General features: G+C 40.3%; 1 pseudogene; it reads right to left on the reverse strand.

The window, feature by feature from the left end:
- Positions 1-269: 269 nt before the first annotated feature.
- Positions 270-1,190, reverse strand: LOC138097724 (olfactory receptor 5W2-like; annotated as a pseudogene).
- Positions 1,191-9,478: the final 8,288 nt, after the last annotated feature.

Genomic DNA, 9,478 nt, shown 5'->3' on the forward strand with positions numbered 1-9,478 from the left:
ACATGGGTGGGGGGTTGCTCTGTGCATGACATCTCGCTGAGACTTCTCCAAGAAAAGAAAAAAGAGGTGTAAAAAGCCCTCTCTGCAAAACGGAAGAGTGATCCTATTACTACTCTTCCTTAGTTTGGAGAGTTTAGTGTAATGACTGTTCCCTAAACTGATTTATGTGAAAGTGTAAGTAGTGGAAAGTATTCAGAATCTGTACTAGTAAGACTACAAAAATCTATGTCAAAGTTCCTGCACTCCTTCTCTTAGAATCTTTAAATACTTTAGGATGAAAGTACTGTATCACCCAGAACATAATTCTGTGCTGATTGCTTTTTTTCGGGCACCTTTAACATGGGGATGACAACTGTGTAAAAGACAGAGGCCGTTTTGTCTGTGTCCATGGAGTAACTGGAGCTGGTCTGAAATACATGAACAGGAGCATGCCATGAAATACAGCCACAGCGGGTAAGTGGGAGGCACACACTGAGAAAGCTTTGTGTCTCCCCTCTGTTGAGTTCATCCTAAGGATGGTTGTTGTGATATAACTGTAGGAAAGGAGGACAGTGATAATGCTGGTCCCCACAACACAGGCCAATAAAAGTGAGCATCACAATCTCATTGATGGGTGTATCTGAGTAGGAGAGGGCTAGTAAGTGTGGGATGTCACAGAAAAAGTGATTGATGATATTGGAATTGCAGAATGACAACCGAAATGTACAACAGGTGTGGATTGCTGAATCAACCAAGCCTACGATGTAGGCAATAACCACAAGCTGGGTACAGATTCCCCTGAACATGGCAGTTGTATAAAGAAGTGGATTGCAAATGGCCACATAACGGTCATAAGAAGTAACAGCCAACATGAGACATTCCGCATCTGCAAAGGCTCCCAAAAAGTACACCTGGATGGCGCATACATCATATGGAATCCTTTTTTGCTCAGATAAGAAATCAGCCAGCGTCTTGGGAGAGACAGTAGAAGAACAGCAGATGTCGCAGAGGGACAGATTGCTCAGGAAGTAATACATGGGGGTGTGCCGTCTGGGGTCCCTCTTGATCGGCAAGACCATCCCGACACTGGCAACCACAGTTATGCCGTAAACCAGCAGGAAGAGCACGAAGAGCCCCTGCTGCACATCTTGTCTACCAGAAAGTCCTAAGAATATGAAGTCAGCAAACACAGTGCAGTTTTCAGCAGTCATCCCTTACACATGAACGTTCCTAGTTATGAAAAAGGAAATGGAAGTGGAGGGTTAATATCATCTTATTGTTTTAATTGCTAAACTGCTATTTGTTTCTATATTTCAGTAATTAGAAGAAGAGATAAATAATGCTAAGATGCCTTCAAGTTAAATTGACCCTTTGGGAAATATTTCCAATTTGATATAACTGACAAAATGATAATAATAATGATACATTTGTAAACCACTGTAGTGTTTGCAGCACAAATTCATCTAAGCTAAATCAGGCTATTTCCACATCAATTTGTATAGCATTTATGACCATTTTTGCTACTTCAATATAATATTAAGGAATTTATGTCCTCAGATTGAAGGCAAGATTCTTATAATTAGTTGGTCCAGATAACCCTAGTCTTCTGACAAGATCTCTGCTTTGTTTTGTTTTAATGATGTACGGATGTTGTCATATCCTGTAATAAAGAAATATAGTTAATGAGTGATGTAGATAATGAATATATTTATTTGCAATTTCTTCATCTTCCATGAGTGTGGAGCAGGAAGAGCTATGGCAAGTTTCTGAGCATAACAAGAACTCTTTTTTCCCCATTAAACTCTCAGGTCTGTTCAGCTTTAGTATATGAGAGGTAGACAGTTTGTGAAGACACTCTGGAGCAGAAAGGGGATAGCTTTTGGGTAAGAGGGTGGAAGGGTGCCTATGTTTGAAATGTTAAAGTGGAAAGGCAGTCATATTCCAGGGCTGATATTCTCACCTCTGAGAGCTGCTGCTACATAGGGGAGATGATGAAGAACGTCTGAGACCCAGTTGTAGAGATGCTGATAGCACAGATGAAAGAGAGGCAAGAAAGGCAGTGTGGTTTACTGTGTGGATCCTTCTGACCAAGTCTACTCTTCTTAACATGATATATTTAACAAGATCAGTTATGTAAGACACATGATACAAATACTCATGCTGGGGTCCAGCCCCAGTGGATCCAGGGAATTCAAAGCAGGGACGGAGTCAGAGTCTGGAAAAGGACTGTTTAATTAGAAATATAAAGAGAGATTAGGAAAGAATAGTATAGTAGGAAAATTAGTGGAGAAAAGAGGCTGAATAACCTGGTTTACGCGGAAAACTAATAAAGTTCCAAGACAAGGAACTTGCACCGTCTATGTTAGGCCACTGGCGCCCACTTGAATAGCAGAGGGTGCCCCGCCTTGGGCTCCATCTTGCGTGGGTCTTAGAAGCCAGGGTAAGTAAGTAGACTGGGAGAGCCTCCATGCCCCAGATGGAAATTCAGCCTGAAAAGGAGAGGGAGGGAGAGGGAGAAAGAGAGAGAGAGAGTTTTGACACAGGGGGAGCCAGATTTCCAAGAAACCAGTTCGAGAAGCTGGTCTGAGAAACTCGTCCATCCTTTATTGTCCAGAAAAGCTTTTTATACTTTTGATTGTACATAGAGATCAATGGATAATACAAAATTATGCAGCATCAGCAGCCCTGACTCTTATCGAGACTAGGCTTTCTCTCTGCATACCTAGCTGTATACACAAGTCTTAGGTGATTTACATCATCTTCTGGCCAGAAGGCCAATTAACATTTTATGGCCCTTTTCTGATAAGGGTCTGTCAACCAGAAAACTTAAAAGTTTTGTTCTTTCCAAAGTCTGGTACCACTCTCAGAAAGCACTAAATAAAGTTACATTCTTACATAGCAAGGACACAACAATTTATAACAATGAAAGAGGAATACAGTGATTTATAACAAAGAGAAAATTCATTAACTCAAAAGTCTAGTATTGCTAACATCAAAACTACTATATTCCTATTTCTGCATCCCAATTACTTTGATTAATATCCTCCCAGGTGCCTAAAAGATAAAGGATATGGAGGCCTGGCAGCAGTCATTGACTCAACAGTGAATTCTTAGCTCTTTAGAAAAGGCTGTATATCTTTAAGATGTTTTAAGCTGCATGCCTCTTGTGGTTGGGGAGCTGTAAACAATCACAAGTTGTAAAAGTCTCCAACTCTCAGACAAGTTAGAGGGCCATCAGAGGGTTTTAAGCCAAGACATTCCTTTCATATGCAGGAGACCAGTTAGAGCTCTAAGTTAACTTTTTCCAGAGAAAGGTGGTCAGGGATAGCCCCCTGTAATGTCAGAGGAGTATAGTATAGCAGACAGTAAACAGACAGATTTTGGTTTCAGGGTAGATGCTCAGGCAGAGAACCCCTTGAGACCTGACTCGCCTTGCCCGTCAGATCTCTCTGCATGACCTTGTCATGGGTGGGATATCCTATGCTGGCTCCCGGCATACTCATATGTTCACAGTCCCAGAATCTCAGAGACAATCATGCATGAACTGTGTCCCCATCCCAGTCTCTAAAAATTTTAATAGTTTCATTCTTTAATTTGATCCATATTGCTCTTGAATATCTCTGAGGCCAGTCATCCTAGATTTGGGAGTCACTTGTCTTGGGGGGGCCAATTGAATTTTATGTCCCCTTGTTATACTTTACCCTAACCAACTGTGTGATACAAAATGTGATACCCATCCTCTTACATTCTGTGAGAATGTAAGAAAAATGGAGTTGAACGTAGGGCTTCTCAGGTGGCTCAGTGATATAGAATCTGCCCGCCAGTGCAGGAGATGCAGAAGACATGAGTTTGCTCCCTGGGTCAGGTAGATCCCCTGGAGGAGGAGATGGCCACTTGCTCCAGTATTCCTGCCTGGGAAATCCCATGGACAGAGGAGTCTGGCAGGCTACACTCCATGGGATCACAAAAGACTTGGACTATGTATATTTAAATCATGAGAAACGCTGGACTAGCAGAAACAGAAGCTAGAATAAAAATTGCCAGGAGAAAGATCAATAACCTCAGATACGCAGATGACACCACCCTTATGGCAGAAAGTGAAGAGGAACTAAAAAGCCTCTTGATGAAACTAAAAGAGGAGAGTGAAAAACGTGGCTTAAAGCTCAACATTCATAAAAGGAAGATCATGGCATCCGGTCCCATCACTTCATGGGAAATACATGGGGGAACAGTGGAAAAAGTGTCAGACTTTATTTTGGGGGGCTCCAAAATCATTGCAGATGGTGACTGCAGCCATGAAATTAAAAGACGCTTACTCCTGGGAAGAAAAGTTATGACAAACCTAGACAGCATATTCAAAAGCAGAGACATTACTGTGCCGACTAAGGTCCATCTAGTCAAGGCTATGGTTTTTCCTGTGGTCATGTATGGATGTGAGAGTTGGACTGTGAAGAAGGCTGAGCACCGAAGAATTGATGCTTTTGAACTGTGGTGTTGGAGAAGACTCTTGAGAGTCCCTTGGACTGCAAGGAGATCAGCCCTGGGATTTCTTTGGAAGGAATGATGCTAAAGCTGAAAGTCCAGTACTTTGGCCACCTCATGCGAAGAGTTAACTCATTGGAAAAGAGTTGAACCTGGACTAGAGATTCGTTTCTTATATGATATTATACATGTTTCAATGCCATTCTCCCAAATCATCCCACCGTCTCCCTCTCCCACAGAGTCCAAAAGACTGTTCTATACATCTGTGTTTCTTTTGCTGTCTCACATACAGGGTTATCATTACCGTCTTTCTAAATTCCATATATATGCGTTAGTATACTGTATTGGTGTTTTTCTTTCTGGCTTACTTCACTCTGTACAATAGGCTCCAGTTTCATCCACCTCATTAGAACTGATTCAAATGTATCCTTTTTAATGGCTGAGTAATACTCCATTGTATATATGTACCACAGCTTTCTTATCCATTCATCTGCTGATGGACATCTAGGTTGCTTCCATGTCCTGGCTATTATAAACAGTGTTGCGATGAACATTGGGGTACACGTGTCTCTTTCAGTTCTGGTTTCCTCGGTGTGTATGCCCAGCAGTGAGATTGCTGGGTCATAAGGCAGTTCTATTTCCAGTTTTTAAAGGAATCTCCACACTGTTCTCCATAGTGGCTGTACTAGTTTGCATTCCCACCAACAGTATAAGAGGGTTCCCTTTTCTCCACACCCTCTCCAGCATTTATTGCTTGTAGGCTTTTGGATCACAGCCATTCTGGCAGAATATTAAAAAGCAGAGACATCACTTTGCTGACAAAGGTCAGTATAGACAAAGCTATCGTTTTTCCAATAGTTACGTATGGGTGTGAGAGTTGGACCTTAAAGAAAGCTGAGCATCAAGGAGTTGATGCTTTTGAACTGTGATGTTGGAGAAAACTCTTGGGAGTCCTTTGGACAGCAAGGAAATCAACCAGTCCATCCTAAAGGAAATCAGTCCTAAATATTCATTGGAACGACTAATGCTGAGGCTGAAGCTCCAATACTTTGGCCACCTGATGGGAAGAGATGACTCATTGAAAATGACCCTGATGCTGGGAAAGATTGAAGACAGGAGGAGAAGGGGACAACAGAGGATGAGATGGTTGGATGGCATCACCTATTCAATGGACATGAGTTTGAGCAAACCCCAGGAAATGGTGAAGGACAGGGAAGCCTGGCATGCTGTAGTCAGTGGGGTTGCAAAGAGTTGGACATGACTTAGTAACTGCACAGCAACAACAGAGTTTATCAAAGTCAGATATTTCTTAAAATAAATTCTATGTGGGAACTTCCCTGGGGGTCCAGTGGTTAAGACTCTGCACTTCCACCACAGAGGGTGAGGGTTCCAGTTGCCACCCTTGGTGTGGGTTAAGATCCCACATACCACATGGCAGGCCAATAAATAAATAAATTGAGTTAAAATCATAAAAATAAATAAATAAATTATATAAATGATGTTTGGGACCGAAGAATATTAAAATGATTTAAAACTTGCAATTTTTGCTTTTTCACCTGTACTCACTTTATATTATCTAATTTTCACTGCATGTTATAGATTTGACATATTATCACATATATCCTGATCTAATAGCCTCATAATATGAAACAGAAATTGAAGCCCAGAGAGAATAATATTCTGCAACTCTGTAGACATTGCTTCTTTACTTCCATAGAAATACCTCAAAAATAGATTCCTGAATACAGCACAATGAAACAAATTTGTCTTAAAATATAACTCTAAGTAGTCTCTCAGATGTTATGGCTTGTTTATGTTAAAGTGACACTTGAAAACTCACAAAACAATGACATATGGCTCTTAGATTTCTGGGAGGACTGATGGATCATACAAGTCCCATTTCTAAACCAAGGAGGGATCCAGCAGTGACCGAGAGCAGAGGGGCAACTAGGAAGTGCTGTCACACTGAGAGGGTGTCTGTTTTAGTTATATTACATGGACTCGAAAATAATCAATGTTGGAGTAAAGAGAAAGTGATGTGGGGGACCACTTCATTGCAGTTTCAGGAAGGAATAGGTAGTAAAGAAAGTGGTGTCCCTTGACATTGTACAACCTGACAGTTTTGAGGAGGTGATCTCTGCATTATCCATCTATTGTAGTATTTTATCACACATGTGAGTCATTGCTGTATACTTCTGAGCACAGGTTGCTACTTGTTCTTTAGACACCTATAGGTGATAAATATTCTTCCCAAATGTGCTATAATCATGTATATTACCTCTACAACTTCAGTCTTAATGCAGTCAATTTAATTGTCACAGATGTGTAAATGCAAAATGTGAGCAAACAAGAAAAGATGTGCAAGGCATGTACCAGTTTATGCATTCCAGTAATTCAGTAAGTTTCATATTTCTTCTGAGCTCTAACTTGGAATAAATACAAAACAAATGATTTTCAGTTATTTTTGTTTATGTATTCATATTGTTTACTGTTATAGTATTTCCCCTTGCTGTCTATAAAGCTAGAATATCCTTCAGACAAAATTCAATTAAATTAATAATTTTCATAAAAGAGATTTCTGTTACAATTATTAATGCTTTCCCTTAGTGTATTCTCTTCTTTATGTGATGACCTCAATATGAAAATACCAAATGTACTTCTGTGGCAGATATTGACAAGAAAAATCTCAAAAACCCTATGTAATTGCTAAAGGTATTTCAGCATGTATGTATAAGATGATGATATATTTGTGGTCATTAAGAATTTATTTCCATTCCCTATTTCTCTGGTGTGTATTTGGAGAGAGTGAAGTCAGTTATCATCACCATAACCTGATTTCTTTCCAGACATATTTTTCTCAGATGCTTCTCTTTCTCTAAGAATACCATGTTTCCTCAGGCTACACTCTGTTTAGACAGAACCCCATCTTATCTTCACAAACCTGACTGCTTATCCAGGCCGTGAGTACTAGTTCTCCCTAAATCTGTAACATGGATAGCAGTACACTACTGACAATTGAATAACATAAATTGTTCCCCAGAAGTTTGGGCATTAATAGAGAATACCTTTTAGAATCATGAGGACATGGAGGGAGAGACTGAAGGTTGAATTTAAAATGCAAGACTTTGGAGACAAACAATTGAGATAAAAAATCTGTAAACAAACTTCCTTGATGCCAATGATGTCCCTAAACATAATACTGTATAGGTAACTATCTATTTAAAATTTTAAAATAAAATTTAGATTTAGTAAATATTCATATATTTTTCTATAAAGTATGTCAATTCACACCTCCACTATGACTTTTCAGTGTGAATCATCTGGGTTTTCCACATCTTGTGTTAGCCACTCAGATGTGTCCAACTCTTTTTGATTCTATGGATTGTAGCCCACCAGGATTCTCTGTCCATGGAATTCTCCAGGCAAGGATACTGGAGTGGGGTGCCATTCCCTTCTCCAGAGCATCTTCCTGACCCAGGGAATGAACCCAGATCTGTTGCAGGCAGATTCTTTACCATCTCAGGCACCAGGGAAGCCCTTCTATATCTTAAACAACACTACTGTTGTCTGCCTTTCCAATCCTCGTCCATTGTGTAGAATATCTGATTCCCTGAGGACACAAAAAGCTGGAAATCAACTTATATGAATATCCCTTTTAACGAAATGTCTCTTAAAGTCAAAATTCTGTATAGGTCAGTTAATTGGGCTTGATTGATGGGATTGGGCCTCCTGTAACCCACTGGACTGGAGATGTAATTTTTTCCATCCATTGGTGTATATGGTATATACAGAGAGAGAGAGAGAGAGAGAGAGAGAGAGAACCCCATCTCTCTGTTATACTTTTTAAATCATCCCAAATAGAAATTATTGATAGAGGCATATCGACATAGATACAGCATGTGGTAGCTGGAATGTTCAATAGTGATTACTGCATTCATAACTCTCTTTTGACCAGTGGAAAACGAGGCTCATGGAGGAACTGATTTGCTGAAGGTGACTGTTACTGTAAGTTGAGTGTTCATACAGACACAATGCTGTTGAAATTGCTTCTCCAGTTCATAGCTTATTTCTTGAGAGGTTTTCAAGCTAAGTTAAATTTGCTGCCTCTGAAGAAAGAGCCACAAACTTATCAAATAAATGAGAGCTGTTACAATTTTGATTCAGCAAACTCTGCTAACTAACTTTCCACCAGTATGAGCTCATGGATTCTATCATTCTATATATGACCTAACTACCATCCCTGGTTATGCTTATTTGTGGGGATACCAATTGCAGAGTAGAAAGAAAGAACTGTGAGAAAAGAATTGACCTAAGTTACAATCTCATTACACACGGTTACTGAAGGAGGCCATGCAATGGGAGTCAGAGATGGTAAATTAAGCCTAAAATTGTTGGGATGATACCTTAATGAGAGGCTGACAAATGACTCAGAGAGGAAATAGGACTGGGCAATATAAAGTATTAAACTCAAAGTTGAGGTTGAGTAGTCAGGGAGAGGGTGAACTAGCAAGAGAGAAGAAAGCCTTCAGTATTGAAAATGTATGCTGCGTTATAAATTACATCAGAGTTGCATTTATTGCAGTGGAAACTATCTTTAACAGTAGTTTTTTCAGAGGAGGGGATAAGTTAGAAGGTTGGAATCAACATAAACACACTACTAGGCATAAAGTAGATGATAACAAGATCTTACTCTACAGTACAGGGAACTCAGTTCAGTTCAGTTCAGTTCAGTCGCTCAGTCGTGTCCGACTCTTTGCAACCTCATGAATCGCAGCACGCCAGACCTCCCTGTCCATCACCAACTCCCGGAGTTCACTCAGACTCGGGTTCATCGAGTCCGTGATGCCATCCAGCCATCTCATCCTCTGTCGTCCCCTTCTACTCCTGCCCCCAATCCCTCCCAGCATCAGAGTCTTTTCCAATGAGTCAACTCTTCACATAAGGTGGCCAAAGTACTGGAGTTTCAGCTTTAGCATCATTCCTTCCAAAGAACACCCAGGGCTGATCTCCTTCAGAA

This window comes from Capricornis sumatraensis, chromosome 21 (assembly GCF_032405125.1).
Source record: "Capricornis sumatraensis isolate serow.1 chromosome 21, serow.2, whole genome shotgun sequence".
Taxonomy (NCBI): Eukaryota; Metazoa; Chordata; class Mammalia; order Artiodactyla; family Bovidae; genus Capricornis; species Capricornis sumatraensis.